Raw genomic sequence first — 22737 nt, forward strand, 5'->3', positions numbered from 1 at the left:
AATTTGCATTTTAATGACAATTTAATACATTTTAACAAGATTTTAGTGCTACGATATTGTAAAAGTGTTGTAGGCTATGGGTCATAGTGACGTCAGAGCTTATGATGGTTTTACAATATCATAGCACTAAGATAGCTTTAAAAGTTTGTAGCCTGATCCATTGAGGGTGATTCATAATATGATTGATTGCTCATCAACTCAAGCGCGTGCTCTGCTACTGACCTATAACTGGGCCGTAGCTAGGAACGAACGAGCATGGAAAGAAAAAAAGAAATGTTTTATTTAACAACGCACTCAGCACATTTTATTTATGGTTATATGGCGTTAAGGACCATACAGATATTGAGAGAGGAAGCCCACTGTCACCACTTCAAGGGCTACTCTTTTCGATTAGCAGCAAGGGATCTTTTATATGCACCATCCCACAGACAGGGTAGTACATACCACAGCCTTCGATATACCAGTCGTGGTGCACTGGCTGGAACTAGAAATAGCCCAATGGGCCCACCGATGGGGATCAATCCCAGACCGACTGCTCATTGACGGAGCACTTTACCACTGGGCTATGTCCCCCCCACCTCTCAAACGAGAATGGAAGGCGAAAGACACTAGCAGGAATTTTTAAATCTAGAGGCTCTGAAATACCATTTTGCAGCCATTTCATGGAAGTTATATACTTAAAATGTCAATTTCAATAACCAGTAAATTTCTATCATTTTACCTGATTTTTATTTGGGGGGACAACTGCCCCCCCTGCCCCCGCCCAACGTGCCCCTCACTAGCTATAGCCCTGTATAATCCCATCAAGAAAAGTACAAGTGTACCATTCTAGTACTCTAGCACCTGTTTACCAGTCTAGCTGGATGAATTACAGATTGAGTTACAGATTGAGTTACAGACAGGAAACTAGTCTGGCCCTTTGGATTCTTATTTTTGTCCACACCTATTACCCTCTTTTGTGAATCATCTTTTTCAAACTGCAAAGAAAACAGTGCAGTATATTCCCAAACAATAAATATATGAAATTATGCATTCTGTTTGGCATAATGATTAAATGATGACATCCCCACCCAAAGAAATGAATTGGCTATTGTGTGTCAAACAAAGGTAAGTATATCAATGAAGTGTTTGTTCTGTATTTTTATTTCCCCCATATATTATAACCCCCTTTTTGTAAATCACCTCTTATAAACTGTAAACAAACAACCCCAATACAGAGCAGTAATTCCCAAACATATCATATTTTATTATGCATAATCTGGCTTTGATAAGAGTGCAAACTGAGGTGCCTGCATCGTAGGATCAAACCTCTCAGTGGACCCATTCTCTGATTGTTTCCCCCCTCAATCACAACCAGCACCCCATGACTGGTATATCAAGGCCATGGTATATGTTATTATGTCTGTGGGAAAGTGCAAATAAAAGATACCTTGCTGCTAATGAAAAATTTGATAGGTTTTCTTTAAGACAATATGTAAAACAATTATCAAATGATTGACATTCAATAACGGATTGATTAATAAATCAATGTGCTAAATTAATGTTGTTAAACAAAAACAAATTTTAACTTAACTTCGTATACATCAGGAAGGAAATGTTTTATTTAACAGAACAGAACAGAACAGAACAGAACAGAACAGAACAGAACAGAACTTTATTTACTCTCAGGCCATAAACCACGGCATATGAGGTACATAATACAATTATACATATATTTTGACAAGATGGCAAACGTATAAGTATTTCACATAAATAAATAAATAAATAAATAAACAAATACATATATTTATACATACATACATACATACATACATACATACATACATACATACATACATACATACATACATACATACATACATACATACATAAAATACATACATACATACATACATACATACATAAAATACATATCCATATAGGTATTTTAGCCGGGGGCCTTAAAGGTATTCATAATAAATTTACAGAAAATTGACAATTTACACTCAACACATTTTATTTACAGTTATATGGCGTCGGACATATGGTTAAGGACCACACAGATATTGTGAGGAAACCTGCTGTCGCCACTTCATGGGCTACTCTTTTTGATTAGCAGCAAGGGATCCACCATCCCACAGACAGAATAACACATACCACGGCCTTTGTTTTAATATACCAGTTGTGGAGCGAGAACTAGCCCAATGGGCCCACTCATATACATCAGATGTTCTATTAATACCTAAAAAAGAATAACTCACATGTTATACCTCAAAGTCTCTCGCTCCCCTTAGATCTATCCCTAGCCTGAAACTTTAACATATGTGGGCATGCATGTTAAAGAGGAATCTGACCCGACCCCTTCAATAATTCCAGTCCACTTCCCTAACAAGATCAGACTTAATTAAATGATATGGTGCATTTTTTTCTGCACAAAGTGTACACCTCAAGCATCCCGCTGACATCCTTAAAAAGGAACAACCCATGTGGAAAAGTAGCATTTTCTGCCTAATAGTAGATGTGTGTTGGGAGAGGTGTACTATCAAAGCCTCCATTGATAAAAAATCGTCACAGAGGGAACCAGACTAGTGTGGATGATCCCAAGTTAAAGTGACAGACTGATAACAAGCGTGGCCCCGTGGGTGACATGTGTGCAGTGCTGATTATAGATGCAGATGCACGCAAACATTATGAATGAAGGCTACCCGTGTTTGTGTACAGCAACTGTGAACAAAAACTCCTCAATGGAGGTTCGTGAATGGAGAAGGCCATGCTCCAGTGGCGACACCGGCTTTGAAACTTTATCAATGAACAGAGCACTTTTTGTAGTACAACACAATAGTCAAACTTGTACGTTGGGTAATAATAATATATAATAAACACAATATCATTTACAGTCAAACTGTGAGGAAGGGAAGGTGAAGGAGGGAGTGTGGGAGTGTGGGAGTATGTGTGTGTGTTATGGCAAGTCGATAGTGGACGGACGGATGGATGGATGGATGGATGGATGGATGGATGGAGATAGATGGATGGTAGAGGGTTTTTTTGGTATGAAGGTGTGTTAATAATATAGAATTATAATGGAGCAAAACAAATTGAATAGATGGATGGATGGATGGATGGATGAATGAATGAAAGAAAAAACAGATGGAACAAAACTGAACAAATAAATTAATAGATGGACAGATGAATACATGAATGAATGAATGAATGAATGAATAAATGAATGAATGACTGTGTGGATAGACCTTCTTGTAAGCATATATTGAAATCATTCAGATGGATTAAAGTAACAGACACTAAAACAAAATTGTTTTGTTTAACGACACCACTAGAGCACATTGACTTAACAACCATTGGCTATTGGATGTCAAGCATTTGTTAATTTTGACATATAGTCTTAGAGAGGAAACCTGCCACATGTTTTCATCAGTAGCAAGGAATCTTTTATATGTACCATCCCACAGACAGGATAGCACATACCACAGCCTTTGATATACCAGTCGTGGTGCACTGGCTGGAACAAGATAACAGACACTATGCCATATTTTTCACGATTAGAGACATTTTTGATAATTTAAGTTTGACATTAATCAGATGACAAGTTAAATAATACTGCTACATAACTACAAGAAAGTATGTGTATACTGGTGGTGAAAATATGTCTTACCACACACATTTTTAACATTGCTCTATGAATCCTGCACAAACAGTCAATTCATAGAATTCCCACGGTGACATTTTCCATAAGAACAGAGCTGATACCGCGGAATGGAACTTCTTCAGAAGTGTTTGATGCCAGCTTCACAGTGTTATGTAAGGTCAGGTTGAGGTATTCAAATGCATACATTTTATGTCAATAAGACATTGAAAATATATTGCACAAAAATTATAATGTGGTTTTGGGTATTCTCAGTATGTCACACATTATTTTTAATATAGAGTAACAAACTTATCAATCAACCTTGGATCCAGGCTAAATCCTAGGAACAATTAAGATAACTGCTGTTGCAAATTTTGGGATCCAACAAAACCATGTTTAAATACAAGTAAAAATTGTGGTGTTTTTTGTGTTTTTTTCTCAGTATTACCATAAAGGGCTCAATAATCACAAAAACATTTCAGACAATGATATAACTCATTTCCAAGACATTAGGGGTCACATGCATTTTTAACCAGGATCCTAGGCATTTCAAATTGAAGTCTCTACAATTCTGGCAAAGATCTCTAGCATTCTTGTCTAGGATTCCAAGCATTTGTTTACTGGGATACTGGGAATTTCTGGGATCCTGTACATTTCCAACTTTGATACTGATAAATCCCAACTGGGATTCTAGATATACTCAAATGGAATCCTGGGCATTTCCTATGGGGGATTCCAGGCATTTCTAACAGAGATTTCTGTCAACCCCAAGCGAAATCATGAGCATTACCAACTGGTGATGAGTTCCAACATTTCCAGCTGAGATCCACAGCTTTCTTGTATAGTCAATCAGGAATGCTTGGGATCTTTGATGGGTATGTTGGAATAATCTGTTGGTTTTTTAATGCTACTATAGCATTAATCTTACTGAATATAAAATCCCAGTTTGGAATCATAAACTTCTTTTATCCTCACAGGATGTATACTGTATTTGAATAATCCAAGGACAAAACCACCAAAACTACATTTTGGTAAAGTGAAGATTTGTTTTTTTCACTGTCTTAATCTATCAACAGGAAGATTTCATTGTGTATTTGTGAAACAGGTTAAATTAATCAGGCTATTACAGTATATATGTTAAAGGATTAGACTTACAGGGGTAAAACAATCCAAGTCCTAGGTTGGTTAACACTTCAAAATTGAAAAAGTTTCACAACTGTTTCGGCAGTGATTCATGAGTGCATGTCATCACAGCTAAATCTATTCCAATGAGCTCTGTCCTGTGCTAGTTTCGATTCAGTAAACTAGTCTGGGAGTAACAGTCTTCTTTGTGACAGTGCAGGAAAGGATTTCCTCAGGAGTAGCTGTCCTATTGACAAAGGCACTATAGACAGAGATTCATGGGATCAACCACCACTTTGCCAAATTCCCATTCGACTCTGCATTATGCAGAGATCCAGTCTTGATCGCGGATAACGGTTTTGTTCACATTTGACAATTCTGCCTATGAACTCTTCATTTGTATTCAGTCTGGCCAATATACACATCAAACAACATCCTGCTCCTACTGCTTGCAGAAGATATTACAATGTCATCTTTTTCTTTCTTTTTTTTTGGTAGTCTTCACTACCACCAGACCACCCGCAAGCAGTATTGGTCCATTTAGCACAGGATTACAGGTTATTAGATCAGTTAAGACGTGCAGCACACTGCTTACATAAAGACACTGTAGAAGATTTACGACAGTTCGGCTCCCTGGAGGGACTGTAATGACCTTGTAGCCTTCACTGAACACCAAGACTTGCTTATGTACAAAATATAGAGATATTACCTTTCTGGAGCTTATGATTAAATATATATATATATATTTTATGGAGCTTGAGACAAAGTAACTTTAAGAAAACCTGAATAAAGGATATTGCCCTAACAAGAGGCATGTTCAGGACATTGAGCAATCGTGCACTAGACTGGTTTTTGTGCTGAATGTTAGATGAACATGTGATAGAGGACGATGGTACCAGTCTTACTGTTTGTGAGTGCTTAGCCTTTTGAACAGACCAAAGATCCATTAGCAGCAAAAGTCTTTTATATGCACTTTCCCACAGACATGCTTTTAATATAGCAGGCATTGGTTGGGGTTGGAAGGAAGCCAATCTGAGAATGGGACCACAGACTTGTTTATTAGCATATTTTAAACTCTTGGTGATTTTCACATACACAGAGACTGAGACAGAGATATATACAGAAAGAGTGTTAGGGAAAGACAGCAAGAGAACCAGAGATGCATGCATGGGTAAATATAAATATATATCTTATTTAGCAATAAGAATTCTGAAAGTACATGTCCCCTACTGGACCCAACAAATGTTCATATCCCCTAAGTTCAAGGGCCATAACTCTGTTAAAAATGGGTAAATCACTTTGAAGTTCAAACTTGATCTGTAACAAAACATGATAAAGCTATACACAAAATTTCAGCTCAATATCTTGAGGTATTATGGAAAATAACTCTGGAATTTTTTTTCTTCATATTTCCTTAGTTGAACGGCCGTAACTCTGTCAAAAATGGGTAAATCGCCATGAAAGTCAAACTTGATCAATACATTATAAAGACATGTATATACAGTGTCAGCTCAACATCTTGAGACAATGTAAAAAACAAGTTCAAAAACTATATTTGGGACAGACGGACATAAACAGACAGAAGGATGTACACAAAACCTATAGCTCTCTCTGGTTGGACTGGCAGAAGACTAATAAACATACAACATTAAACGAAATTCATTAAAATGTGTTGTAAGGATGAAATGAGTTTGCTGAGCCCTGTTAACCTTAAATCATATCTTAGGCATTTCCAGGAATTACAAACAGAAAATACCTGACAAACAGTAATAAAATTCTATACAATATTTCCCCTTCATTTAACAATAAAACACACTACATTAATTTTTTCTTTTCACTTTGGACTGAGTTTGACAAAAAAAGGTGTGCTGGAAATAAGGAAGCCCAAAGTTTTTCTTGACCCACTAAGATAAATTACAAGTGTGAAAACACTTCAACAAAGAATCATTCATACACAGGATCTATATCAGTGGGGGATCCTGTTGGTGGTTTTTTTTCTTCTTTCCAGGTCATGTTAAACTGTTATGAAGTGATATTTGAGTGGCCCCAGACCTCTCGTCTGATCTGTCAGATCTGTCGCGAGACAGGTAAAACCGTCTCGTCAAAGGTAAACTCTCAGACAGGTAAGACTGGGCATCAAAAGGCAATATCTTTCCCACAATGCAGTGGGAACAGATAATCGATTGTTACTCTTTATCACCTCGGGTGAACTCTTTAACCCTTTAAGTGCTGACTGTCTCCGTGAAATCGACACCGCAGACATCAATTGTGGTGACTTTCATTCATGCCCGTTAAAGGCTTGCCAGCACACACAATGTGACAAGAATCAACATGCTAGTAAGCTAGTACGGTGGGTCTCAAATTTTCCACAAGCAAATGTTTAACAACATGAAAAAACCCATATGAAATGTTGAGGGTCTTTTTTCCTTTTTGGGGGCAAATATTTAATATGATAAATACACAAAAATATAGATGTCTTTTTCATAGGTTTTTTTCCAAGATGTTTATACAGTTTAATATTTCAAAAGTTTGTTGGAAAGGCTAATATCAACAAAATATATTTGATCAATATTTTTTTTTTTTAGTATTTCTAACATTACTAGTCAGTGTTGAATGTAGCCTAGAGGTTTGAGTTCCCTCATAAAGTCTGATTGATTATAGACAAGACCACCCATTAAATTATTTCCTTATTTAAAGTTGGTTTTGTTTTATGAGACCACTAGTGCACACTGATTAATTAATCATTTGCTATTAATGTCACACATTTGGTAATTCTAACAAATGGCTTTTAGAAGAAACCTGTTGTATTTTTTCATTCCCAGTAAAGGATCTTTTGTATGCACTTTCCCACAGACAGGGCAGCATATACCACAGCCTTTGATATACCAGTTGTGGGGGACTAGTTGGGAAGGGTAAAAACCCAAGGGAGGTTTGACCCTATGCCACAAGCACACCAGGTGAACACTCTGTAGGCCACATTGATTTATTAATCATCAACTACTGGATATCAATTAGATAATTCTGACATACAGTTTTAAAGGAAACCTGCTACATTTTTACAGCAAGTGATCTTTTCTATACATTTTCCTACAGCTGGTCCATAGGAAAGTTTATGTTAAACACTGTTAACCATAGGGGAGGGACATAGCTCAGTGTTAAAGTGCACGCCTGATGTGTGGTCAGTCTAGGATCGATCCCCATCGGTGGGCCCATTGGGCTATTTCTCATTCCAGCCAGTGCACCATGACTGGTATATCAAAGGCCGTGGTATGTGCTATTCTGTCTGTGGGATGGTGCATATAAAAGATCCCTTGCTACTAATGGAAAAATGTAGCGGGTTTCCTGTTTATGACTGTGTCACAAATTACCATATGTTTGACATCCAATAGCTGGTGATTTATGTGCTCTAGTGGTGTTGTTAAACAAAACAAACGTTAACTGTTAACCATTTTGCAGACCACTGTTTAACAATATGCTGTGATGTTATTAAACAAACAAAATACAAATGTAAGCTAACTGTCATTTACCAAATATAACTTCATACTGGGGGTTTTCCAAATACATTTGAATTTTTTTTACCAAAAGGCTATAATTCCATCATGGCATTTTTAATGAGGCTATATTTTATTGCCCTTTCTTTGGCTAAAACAAATTAAATTTGGTTAACCATTTCTGACACAAATTAATCAAATTGTCAATAGAATATTTTATCCAGCTCAAACCATGAACTTTGTGTTTTTTCTTTTATTAATAAAAAAGTGGACATCGTCAACAATGATTACAGCTACCAACCATAATGATTAGGACCAAAACCAACATGTATTATAATACATTAAAATCATAATCTGGCCAGACATGTGAACATATGGTTCCCATGAAGAACCAAAAATCGCCATAGAAACAAGAAAATATTATCATGTTCATCAATTAATAATCGGCAATTACACCTAGAAAGAAAAGGTCATCAGAAAATTGAGTTTGTTCAGACATGACTTATCAGTGCAGGCCGTGTTGAGAAACAGTGCAAAAAGCACGCGGCTGCCCTAGTTCTCTACCTCAAGACCTGATGAGATGGCCTTTTTCAGCACAATGAAAAGCAGGTGAAACTCACAAAATGTCTGATGTTTTCTACACCATATTGAATCAGGACTCCCAAATTACAATGGGCTGACCGAGAAAAGGCTGGACAGAGAGGTGCCAGGGATTAGATTAATTACCATGGGAGCAGAGTTATAGTGGAATAATTAATACATAGGGCCACAATATCTTGGTAGATTTATTTCCACCCACCCCTGTCAAGAACAGAACTCTCTGGCGAAGTCAGAGGTTGTGCCCACGACAGGTGTGCTTGTAAAGTTCTCTGATGGAAGCATGTCAAAAATTACCCACACACCCACACCCATCCATCGTTCAACCATGCCCATGTTAATGACTGGTTGGCAAATATTATTATATCTGTGTGTGTTAAAATCTAAATTTGTTTTGTTGTCACTACTTGAGCACATTGATTTATTCATCACCAGGCTTAGATTAAACACCATTTCTGTCATTATATGGTGAATCTTTATTAGGCTGTTAATGTTATGCTCCAATTTGTATGGGAGCAGAGTTAGATCTAGTGGGTTAATACATAGGGTCACAATATCTTGTAGATTCATTCCCACCCATCATTTGACCGTGCCCAAGTTTATGCCTGGTAGGTAAATATTATTATATCTGTGTGTGTGTGTGTGTTAAAGTTAAAGTAACAGGAGAAATCTGCTGCCACCAAAATGGTTACATAGGTCAGGTCAGGTCATAGGTTTTAATGTGCACATTCAGAACAAGCTGTTGTAGCACATGCCTGTCATGGGCACAGGTGTCAACTTACATAGCAGCAAGGTGTCTTTTATATCCAGTTCTAAAAATGTTATGAAACAATTATAATACTGCCAGTGTGTGTTTTATTCTGACAGAATGTAGCTTAGTGGTAAAGCTTTCGCCTAAGTTCCAATACCATTATGTGACAACGATCAGTTCCCACTGATAGGTGGATTCATTGATAGGTGATGGACTATTAGATAGGTGACTCACTGATAGGTGATGAACTCATTGATAGGTGATGAACTCTTTCTTACACACCCGTTGGTGACAACACCATGCATTATTTTGGTAACACATGGCTGTCAACACACGTACATGTGTTAACAATTTCAAGACATACAACTGGCTGCTCCTAGGTGATGACCAGGTCACTAATGCCATACAGCCAATGAAAAACTACACGATGTAAATGGATTAGACTGTGACGTATAGTTAACCTGACATTCATGTGTCTGTAACGCTACAAGTGCAAGGGCTGTAAATAACTTTTAGTTAAAAAAGATGTTAAAATTTGCTTAAAACCTGGTTTTGAGAATATGTAAAAAATAGAATAATACATTCATGTCTGTTAGATACCATTATCTCATGAGTTGTTTTAAAATGTGTCTAACGAGTGAAAGCGATAGGTGATGGACTCTTTAATAGGTGATGGATTCATTGATAGATGATGGGACTCCTTTGCAGAGGAAGGATTAACTGACAGGTGATACACTCATTGATAGGTGATGGACTCATTAATAGGTGATGGACTTACTGTTGTAAATGATTGCTGGAGTAATAATGTTTGATACTCAATATCCAGCAATTAAGTAATGTGTTGAAATGTTAGTATTAAAGCATTCCGTTCCTTCCATCTGCCAAGTGTGCAGGGATAAGAGAAATACAACACTGCATCAATTGTCAACATATTTATTACGTCTTAATCTTACTTAGCAGCATGGGAAAATACTTAACTGCACAGTGAACCTGAAAATTACATTAACCCTAAACGATTTTACTTTTCTACTTTTTTCTTTTAAAATGTTTTAACATAAGTTTTGTAAACTAAGAAAATTATCTTTGGTATGGAATTATGATTATATGCAAGTGTGAGCAATTGTGACTTCAGTTTAACAAGGGAACAGTTCAACACAATGTTGCACTATATCCCATTCCAACCATCACTCTACAGTTTGTTCATTATATTTGAAAATAGGAGGCTGTTTGACAAAAGTAGCCAGTCATATTTACTGAAAAATAGGCAGTGGTAGAATCCAAAACTTGCTGCCTGCTGCTACTAAAGAACACATTGACCCTATATCTGGTGTATCAAAAATTATGGTATGTGCTGTCCTGTTTGTGATAAAATGGCTATAACAATGTCCTTTGCTGCTAATCAGGTATTTGCTAAAACTGCTCTAAAACTGATCACATGTCTCATAAGGTAGGCAGAAGGATCTTAATTATGAGTATTTTATGCTTCATGGATTTGCTGCAATAGTTTCTCTGTATAAAAACAAATCCTAAGGGGCGGATGTAACCCAGTGCAAAAGCGCTCACTTGATGTGCGGTCAGTGTGGGATCGATCCCCGTCAGTGGGCCCATTGGGCTATTTCTCGCTCCAGCCAGTGCACCATGACTGGTATATCAAAGGCCATGGTATGTGCTATCCTATCTGTGGGATAGTGCATATAAAAATCCCTTGCTGTTAATCGAAAAGAGTAGCCCATGAAGTGGTGACAGCGGGTTTCCTATCTCAATATCTGTGTGGTCCTTAACCATATGTCTGATGCCATATAACCATAAATAAAATGTCTTGAGTGCGTTGTTAAATAAAACATTTCCTTCCTTCCTTCCACCCCATCCCATGTGAGCAGATCTGGAACATCCATAATTAGTAGTAGCTTATGCAGAAGCAACTGTTTTTGTTTTCGTAATCTAGACAAGTGGCTCTTAAAATGAGACACCTTATACAAACCCCATCTTAACAGTGTATGAATCATATTCTAATTTATTTATTTTTAAATACATATCAAAGCCTTAAATTCATCAAAAATTATAATCTTGTCAATCTATTATTTACAGTTCACTCATCTTGTTAGACAAGCTGTCCGAATGATTTACTGCACCTAGCACTACTGACAAGTACTATTTCTAAAAATGAATATTAATGTATATAATGTTTATATGTAGATAATGTTTAATATTCAAAATACATGTACTCTCCGCAAATTTGAAATAAACATTTGGTTCATTTTCAAAACTGAGAGTGGGATGTTAGTCAAGGGTTCAAAAGGTAGCGGGTTTCCTCTCTGAGACTATATGTCAGAATTACCAAATGTGTGACATATAATAGGTGATGATTAATAAATAAATGTGCTCTAGTGGTGTCGTTAAACAATGGGGCAGGACGTAGCCCAGTGGTAAAGCATTCGCTTGATGCGCAGTCGGTCTGGAATCGACCCCCGTGGGTGGGCCCATTGGGCTGTTTCTCACTCTAGCCAGTACACCACGACTGGTATATCAAAGGCCATGGTATGAACTACCCTGTCTGTGGGATGGTGCATATAAAAGATCCCTTGCTGCTAATCAAAAAGAGTAGCCCATGAAGTGGCGACAGTTGGTTTCCTCTCTCAATATCTGTGTGGTCCTTAACCATATATCTGATGCCATATAACCCTAAATAAAATGTGTTGAGTGTGTCGTTAAATAAAACATCTCTTTCTTTCTTTCTTTCTTTCTGTATATTGCATTATCAATTACATATACTTCAGTATTATTGCAGGTGAAGCTGTATACATTGGCTGTTCTAGCATTTTATATAAAAATTATATATGTATTTAATCTATATATATCTAATTTAAAGGTAATTTGTTAATGAACTTTTTTATTTACATAGAAATCGTTGGTAAAAAATGTTATGAGAGTTGGTATGGGTTTAAAAGTTAATAATAATAATTGTTTTTATATGAGTTTTAGCATTATTTAGCATATAGTTATATGCCAAATAATCGGGTTCCCTTTTGACACAAAATGGACCTTAGGTATAGTTAAAATGTATATTGAGGTGTCATTTAACAGATATTCCTATCTTTCATAAAACAATTTACGTTTTCTCTACAATTTCAGATAGAAAGTTATTTCTGTAAATACACTTGGTGCCATCTGCCGTAAATAAATCAGTGATAAATACAGAGATAAAAGCACAGCTTTTAAGAAGGGCAGATCTTCTGCAACACGAGTTCACATTCCAATTTATTAACATCTCATAATGTTAAAACAGATCTGCAAATAACACAAACACAACGTCACACAACTCAAAATAGTCAACCGCTTCCAGAAAAATGCATGTGGCCTATCACATATTAACAGATTCATGGAAAGAATGCCTCATTCAAATATTACATTGGACTTGCAGTCACCTAAGGTTATAGGTGAACACTTTGATCTTGGAATTTCCCCTGTGTAGTAATTCGGTGGATGTTGCTTCAAGGAAATTGAACCGGTACTGACCTAAATGTTTGCATTTTTGTGTATTCTTTTCTGTTTTCATTCATAACAAATCGAGCTAAATGCTGTGGTTACAATAAAAGTCCCATGCGTTTTGACTCTTTGTGTTTATCAACTGGTCAGCCTTTTGATCTTTTGCTGAATTTACAAAACGAACATAGTCTCAGTGGTTATCTTCTGATCGTGTTCAGGAAAACGATTTGATAAAATCTGGAAAATGAAGCCAATCTCTAGAATGGTTCTGGACACAGATTCCGCTTTCTAAATATACTAACATCCAAAACAAACTTTACAAGGCTTGAAATTGTATTAATAGAAAAACAACAATCTGTATGGTGAGATATGATGGGTGTACACATGGACGTACGACCCGGGGGGGCAGGGGGGGGGCAATTGCCCCCCCAAATTCGGGCAAAACAGTGGGAAAAATTCGGGCAGTTTTTATCTGGGTAAAATTTCGGGCAAATCAACCCCACCAGCCCCCCTAAATCAAAGAGTCCCCATACGTCCATGGGTGTACACTACCAAATCAAATCCCATAGACGACAATAGTAACATATGTGGCTAAAACTCCTACCTGCAGTGTATCAATCAACAAAAACACCATGTATATAAATACTATCACCCTTCACCCTTAAAGTGAATCAGAAAAAATTGGGGGTGAAGATGCTCATTTCAGAGATAACGGGTAGCGTCTATGACTACTCTAGTTCTGCAAAAAATTTGAGTACTTTTTTTTTTACAGGTACACCATACATGTTTCATGCACAAGGCTACTTGATGTAGTGGTACTAGATGAAATAAAATTGCATACATATTTTTCCCAGATGAAACTACTTATTTTTACAAGGTCAGGTCATAGGGCTTTACGTGCACATCAGAGCAATCTGTTGTAGCGCACACGCCTGTCTTGGGCAGGACATATTTTTACAACTAACACATTCATATTTATAACCAATCACAGGACTTGTGGTGTTAACTTCTCTATCAAAAGCTTGGTGCACCTCGAACTTTGACCTAGCCAGAAGTTATTTGGTTTAGTAGTACCTAAAAGTATCATGAAGTTCAACACCAAAACTTACAATGTACTTCATGATACATGACAAGGTGTAAGGTGTTTTCTAAATTGGTTCTTTTTGGTTAACAACTATATTTAACAAATTGTTCAAATTTGATGTAAGTAAAGTTTCTTTTGGATGTCAGTATATTGTATAGAAATCTTGTCTCAATTTACACGGTAAATATCAGCTTTTGCTTTAGAGGTAAAAAAAAAAAAAGCTAAAAAATTAATATTAACTATTTACTTATTTTATTTGAATTACATAAATTTCATTTCAACATTTTATCTCGGTTTCATTTTATTCAATGTGAGTCTAATCAAACTGACAGTGTTTATTTTGCAATTTTTTCATGAGATAACTAAAACATTCACTCTGCTAGAACTGAATATTTTCAGAGTTAACTGACTGCATGAACAAGTGTACGTCTAAAAAAATTCTAGGGAATGTTCAGTAGTTTTCAAAATAAGAGGTTGCATATTTAAAGTAGGCTGCTATGATACAACCCCTGCAATTAAAAAAATGTCTAGGACAAAAAACATGCCCATGCCATGGCAAAAAAATCAAATATAGTCCACAGCAAAAAAAAAAGAAAAAAAAAAGAAAGAAGTGCTGTGGTAAATTAATCACCTTTTCCTAAACAATAACTGGTAATATGGTTACAAGGAAGGAAGGAAATGTTTTATTTAATGATGCACTCAACACATTTTATTTATGGTTATATGGATTCTGACATATGGTTAAGAACCACACAGATATAGAGAAAGGAAATCCACTGTCGCCACTTTATGGGCTACTCTTTTCGATTAGCAGCACGGGATCTTTTATATGCACCATCCACAGACAGGATAGTACATACCACAGCCTTTGTTACACCAGTTGTGGAGTACTGGCTGGAACGAGAAATAGCCCAATGGGGCCACCGACAGGGTTCAATCCTAAACCAACCATGCATCAAGCGAGTGCTTTACCACTGAGCTACACCTTTTATTGTAAAATATGCATAATGAAAAATTACAATTAATTATAGACAGTGAAATTTATTGGTTGCTGGTTTCTTTTCACAAGCTTGCATTTCAACAAGTCTGTGACAGAAGAATATTTTAATGCCTACAAAAGATCCAGTTGCAATTACAAACATAGGAAAGGGAAATGTAAATCAAAGACAGAGAAAGAATAAACAAGAAACTACATGAAAGAAATGAAACCCATGGTATAAACCATCTGTCAGTGAGATAATACATTTAACTATTAACTTGATACAAAAGGTTGCTCTCTGTTACATAGACTGCAGAATTACAGAGAACACCGACATCATTTCATTCCATGAGCTAATAAAGGTGCATTTATTAAAACTAGCCAAACAACTTGAGCCTTAATAACAGGCTGCTATGACTGATGATTGCCACACACACACTGTTAGTAAATATTTGTAAAGTTTTGACATGCAGTGAAAATGATTAAAGATTTCCACCATTAATTACAAGCAATACAGTTGGCAGTGCAAATAAAAATGATAGATATAATCTCTAGTGGTAAATGCAATGAAAAGAGGTTAATATAGGTTGCTCTTTTAATATGAAATTGAAGCCAGTTCCCATCCCACCCAGAGAATCTCGTGTCACAGGGGCCTACAGCGTTCAATCATCATCAGAACTCTTTTATCAGGAGTCAGGAAAGTCTACATAACAACCACAGTGTCAGTGAAACATTTCCTTTTTATTTGTTTGTTCCCATTAAGATCCTCAAATAAAAGGTCAAATACCAAATCCTTTGCATACCCAACATGTTAATTTATTTAGAATCCAGCTAAGGGAGGAAGTTATTAATGTAGAAATTAATACATGTAACACAACAGCATTTTATCATTACCCAGCATGCACATCTACAAAACTATTTTTCTGAAAACTACTGGTATATATAGCAGGGAAGATTTTTATTTCTTCAAAATTTTAATTGGCAACATTTGTAATCAGTTTGAAAATTAATTAGCACTACAACTAGTATTTAACATTATGGAATTGAGTAGCACTCTCTGAAACTTGTGTGGTGAATCCAGTATTACTTGCTAACAATGTATAATTTTATTATATTTTACTTTATGTATCATGTATATGATCTAAGTGAATAAAGAATTTCAATTTCAGTCCTGATGTGGTATTAAATAAGCTGTTCCCTGTATAGCTTCCCAACATCATTTGACTTTGAACGTTATGTGGTATGATAAAATGGCTAGATTTGTACTTGGTGATGAAACAATGAACTGACAATAATTCTTGAGTTCATACAGGACTAAAACCTAATGGCCGCACTGATGACAATTGTCATAGCTGTAATACAAACTGCTGGGTGTTAAGAAGTTTTACTGATGCCAATTAGGGTCTCCACGAGTACTCGAGTATGGGCCAATTAAGTCCAGCAAGACTTGAGTCCGTTCACAGGACTTGAGGACCCATACAATGAAGTGCACTCTCATTTAATTATATTTGTTTACGTCATCTTACCATATGCTTGCCGCCAGTTACATTATAAGGCTATAAGACATGGAGGGAAAATAAAAGTCGAAAGTGAAATGCAATACAATGGCATGATTTGGCATCCATGTTCAGCGCTGAAATTAAGATGCATAATAATATTTTAATTTATTCCTTAGTCTTATTATCATCTAGTGTAAGTGTCGATACTTAGGTCCGGGTTGAGTTTGAATCTTGAGTATTCAAGTCCAATATTTTGGACTCGTGGAGACTCTAATGCCAATGGATAAAAATTATTATCATTGGCTGAAGAGATAATTTGTGGTTTTTAATATTGTGTTTATTTGTTTCAAAATTTACTGGTTTGAGACTGCTGTGTAAGGCAGGTCCATAACTGTCATAGGTGAGCATTTTATCAATTGCAAAAACTTATAATATGCACAACAAACAATTAAATAACTGATAACCATTTTGTTTTTTTTACTTTTTACTGCTATAACTGCCAAGTTTATGTAAAAGTATATGTTACATAGATAATAACTATAATAATTTTATAACCCGTTATGATTTTATGGACAAATGCGATATGCTACCGACTGTCAAAGGGACAACAACCAAGCAAGTTTTACTGCTGTATACTCCACAACTAGGAATAACTATAATATATACCACAGATCATTAAATGGACATAAACTCCTTTTCACAGTTGTATTATCAATTACTAGTATGTGTAAACTTAAGTGTATGAGTTTGCTAAATGGATAACAACTTTTTTTATAGCTATAATGAAAACTGTTTTATACAGTAAAAAAAGAAGAAGGAAAAAGCTACCTTTTCAGTTTGCTTAATAGAGATTTGAATAACGTGTGATTTGGGAGTTCAGTAAACATGTATTTTTATAACATCCATAGTATTTTACCATTAAGATCACTATAAACATACAGAATGATACTACATGTATACTATAGACTATTAATGGAAGCAAATCAACCATAATATTGTTGCAGGTAATCAGGTGTATTATAAATTCTTGTAACAGATAGAATGAATGAAGGAAGGAAATGTTTTATTTAACGATGCACTCAACACATTTTATTTATGATTATATAGCGTCAGACATATGGTTAAGCACCACACAGATAATGAGAAGAGGAAACCCGCTGTCGCCACTTAATGAGCTACTCTTTTCGTTTAGCAGCAAGGGATCTTTTATATGCACCATCCCACAGACAGGATAGTACATACCACGGCCTTTGTTACACCAGTCATGGAGCACTGGCTGGAAGAAGACAGACAGAATAATACCAAATACACTACAGACTATTATTAAATGGAAATCAACTATAATCGTTTTGTAGTGAATCAGTTGTATTCTAAGTTTTTATAACACATAGAATGATACCATTACATACTACAAACTGTTATTAAATGCAAATCAGCAATACTATTTAGCAGTTAATTACATAATTAGCTGTATTCTAAGTTATTGCAACACATAAAATGGTACCCTGTATTCTACAAGCAAATCAACCGTAATATTTTTGCAGTTAATCAGCTGATTCCCCAAGTTCTTATAACACATAGAATGATACCTTTTACACCACAGACTGTCACTAAATGCAAATTAACCATAATATGTTTGCCATTAATTATATAATCAGCTGTATTCTAAGTTCTTGCAACACATAGAATGATACTATATATTCTACTGACTGTTATTAAAAGCAAATCAACTATAATATTTTTGCAGCTAATCAGCTGTTTTCTAAGTTCTTATGATGCATTGAATGGTACCATGTATTCTACAGACTGTTACTAAATGCAAATCAACCATAATATTATTGCAGTTAATCAGCTGTATTCTAGGTTCTTGCAACACATAGAATGATACCATATATTCTACAGACTGATACTAAATGCAAATCAACCATAATATTATTGCAGTTAATCAGCTGTATTCTAGGTTCTTGCAACACATAGAATGATACCATATATTCTACTGACTGTTATTAAATGCAAATCAACCATAATATTATTGCAGTTAATCAGCTGTATTCTAGGTTCTTGCAACACATAGAATGATACCATATATTCTACTGACTGTTACTAAATGCAAATCAACCATAATATTATTGCAGTTAATCAGCTGTATTCTAGGTTCTTGCAACACATAGAATGATACCATATATTCTACTGACTGTTACTAAATGCAAATCAACCATAATATTATTGCAGTTAATCAGCTGTATTCTAGGTTCTTGCAACACAGAATAATATCATATATTCTACCAACTGTTATTAAAAGCAAATAAACCATAATATTTTTGCAGCTAATCAGCGGTTTCCTAAGTTCTTGTAACACACAAAATAATACCATGTATTCTACAGATTGTTTTTAAAAGCAAATCAACCATAATATTTTTGCTGTTGTATTCTTACAGTTGTATGCCAAGTTCTTAAAACACATGGCAAATCTCATCATCTTCCTTTCTAGTCTAGACTTGTCTTGTTTACAAACACCAATCTCACTGGTTACATGGGTATGGAAGCAATTGCTAGTCTCCACGGAACACATTAAAGAAAGATATCCTGTGGAAAATGTTAGGGGTCACTATGGGGGATAAGGGTCAGAGGAAACATTTGTATTGGCTTATGAGCTGCCATATGTTGAACATATTGACACATACATGTACAAACATCAACATGTACCTATAAATCTGTGAAAAAAAAATTCCAGATCCGGAAGCAAAGCAGATAGAGATTCAATCTTGCAGAAATTAGTGCTTTAAGAAGAAAGAAAAAAAATCTTCAACCTGGCTAATGACATTGCACTTGATTTTAAATTCTTCATTTCACCCAGACCATTTACACACATTGATAGAGAACAAGATATTGTCAAATTTTCCATTAAGCCATAGAACAGTGGTGTGTTCAGGAGGTTTTGGTTTTTTTTTGCACCTACATGTATGTTAATAGGTTCTTGCTCCTCATGTTAGATGAATGTGATATGATATAAGAGAATGGTACCAGTCAAATGTTTGTGAGCATTCAACCTCCTGAACAGGGGGGGAGGGCGGGACCTAGCCAAGTGGTAAAGCACTCGCTTGATGTGCAGTCGGTCTGGGATTGATTCCTGTTGGTGGGCCCATTGGGCTATTTCTCATCCCAGCCAGTGCACCATGACTGGTACATCAAAGGCTGTGGTATGTGCTATCCTGTCTGTGGGATGGTGCATATAAAAGAACTTTTGCTACTAATGACAAATGTAGCAGTTTTCTCTCTTGACATCCAACAGCCGATGATTAATAAATCAATGTGCTCTAGTGGTGTCGTTAAACAAAACAAACTTAAACTTTAACTTTAACTTGGATCAGACAGTTAACACTCAGCATGGATACAGTATTCTACCGTATCCTAATCATGTTCAGAACATATCACATCAATAAACACAGAGAAACCACTGAATTAACTAGAGAAAGCCAACCTGCATGGAAGTCTAGTGCAGAGGAGTTCGAATATGTGCATTCCCTGTTAACATTTCTTAGTCTGGTCCCAATTTTCAGCCATTTTGTTTTCGGCCATTTTGAAACATAAAACATAATTTCTCAGATGCACAACATATTTTTGGGGAATCAGCAACCCCCAGTTAGGTTAAAAAATGATATTGGGCCAAATCCTAAATTTTGATTATCTGACTATCTGTAGTTTTGGGTATATAGTCTGAACAAAATATCTAGATGTCATCTGAACAAGAGAATAATTTTTTTTTTTTTTGGGGGGGGGGGGGGGTAAATCATCATCTATAATATACGACTTGAAGTTGACTTTTGAATGCATGAACCAAATGAATCATAATCATGAAATATCAACTGCTCTATCTAGTATGTGTGGTGGGATGTAGCACAGTGTTAAAGTGCTTGTTTAATGCACAGTCGGTCTAGGATCAATCCCTGTCAGTGAGACCATTGGGCTATTCCTCATTCTAGCCAGTGTGCCACGACTGGTATATCAAAGGCAATGGTATGTGCTATCATGTCTGTGGGATAGTATATATAAAAGACCCTACAAGTGACTACCAAACAGAATAGATAAATTCTAATAAGGGAACCATTTCATATCATTTCAACTTATTTCCGTGCTTATATCCAAATAAGGTTCAAGCACGCTGTCCTGGGCACACACCTCAGCTATCTGGGCTGTCTGTCCAGGACAGTGGGTTAGTTGTTAGTGATAGAGAAGAGGGTGTAGTGGTCTTACATCTACCCATTGAATCATTAAAACTCACTCTGGGTGGGAGCTAGTACCATGCTGTGAACCCAGTACCTACCAGCCTGTCACGGTGATCTAGTCCCACAGTATATATAATACCTTAGGTGGCTCGTACCTCTAGGGGTCATGGACTATAGTCGATCACGTGACAAAATTAACCATCACACTTGTATACTTTTATCTCCCAGCCGTAATGTTGGCTGCTATACTATTTATGGTCCTATGAAAAATAACTCCAACAACAGTGATTTTGGGAAACAATTATTATTACACCATACAAATCCTTCCTATTGATATATACCTATATATAGTATGACAGCAATATTTTTATTTCACGGTACAGTCTGTCTTAATCCTACAGGGTTAATTACCTGTTGCCCGGAATCCCCAGCCCTCTCTAGGCTACCTACAGATTACACTAGTACTATACCTATAATGAACGCCAAATTATCGGCTTAATTAACCTGTTAAATTAACAGTAAACAAATCTAACCATGGATATAAGGGTTATTCTTATATTAGCCTCCCACTTGTTAATTACAATACCTAGTCGAGCTCTTTATCGGATTAACTTCTGATTCTTACTTTATCCGGCCTATCTATCAGTTAGATTAATCCACAGGTTAGGGTTACCGACATCACATACGAGGTCTACTAAACAGACAATAATATCACCCAAATAAAACATCAACGACCTGACAGATCAGAAACATAGTTACCCGGTCCAGCGGTGAGGTTTGGTCTCTCAAGAATATCTCTCTTGAGGACCGGCATCCAAGAAATACCAAGACGTAGCCCGTACCCTATCGTGGGAACAGTGAGTGTCGGGCTCCCCCTTAAAAGTCCCGCCAAACCTTTTTATACCCCTAACGCGGACTCCGCTGCACCGCTGGGGGCTAGACCGGCTATCAGCCTGTAACTGAGTTAATTAGTGTTTGTTCGCTAATTGGATTATCGTCTCTTAAGACAACAACCCAATCTCAAACTACAGGGCAACATGATCCTAAAGGTATCTGATACGGCGCATCCACTGGTCATAACAGATTTTACTAAAAACATTCCCCGTACTTAGTAGAGGTTAAAAACATGTAAAATGTAGGTAAATTCTTATCACAAACTCACCCGAAGGTGCAGTATTTGTACTCTCACTAAGTATAGGTACAATAATATGTGTAGTTACAATATAAAGAAAAATATATGGAATCTGCCCGAACATGTACATATTAAATACATATATAAATATTGTTCCTACACAACGGTAGGTAGGCCGATATAAAAACTTATACATGAACACAAACACAGAGGATTGGAATATTTGGCCTCTCTCTGGAAGTCCTTTGTCTCACAGTCTGTAGACGAGGCCCATATAAGGTTTTCCGAACATTCGGAACTCTATACCTCAATTGAAGGAGGGGCCTGAATCGGGTTTACGAAACAACGTGGTTTCGTCACACAGCCTTATGTTTGATGGCTTAACCACAACACCACCGAGGCCAGTCAATAAGGGAACCTTTTGGGTGTAAAGACTCGTTTACCTTTAAAGACATGTAACGACTAACCAGACCAGAGTGTGAGAAATGTGTAACATCTGCCTATTCTCTCGTGTGGTCTACTTATCCTAATGTTACACTTGGTGACATTTATATGCATGGTGGTAATGTGCTTACAAGGAAATGCTAATTAGGTTACCAGAGTGCAGCAAGTCAACTACGTTTTTAATAGCATGTTCCACACTGCTACCTATGTGTTGTGTTTTCTCATTCGTGCGCTGAATCTCTAATTTGAAAAGAAGACATTAGTTACAGCCAGTGTTTCCAGTCAAGTTCAGCTTAACAGCATG

General features: G+C 36.3%; 1 protein-coding gene across 3 annotated transcripts in view; it reads right to left on the reverse strand.

The window, feature by feature from the left end:
* LOC121388681 (A disintegrin and metalloproteinase with thrombospondin motifs 16-like) overlaps positions 1-22737 on the reverse strand; it is a 178557-nt gene that overhangs the window by 113934 nt on the left and 41886 nt on the right. The window lies entirely within an intron of this gene.

This window comes from Gigantopelta aegis, chromosome 14 (assembly GCF_016097555.1).
Source record: "Gigantopelta aegis isolate Gae_Host chromosome 14, Gae_host_genome, whole genome shotgun sequence".
In the NCBI taxonomy this organism is placed as follows: domain Eukaryota; kingdom Metazoa; phylum Mollusca; class Gastropoda; order Neomphalida; family Peltospiridae; genus Gigantopelta; species Gigantopelta aegis.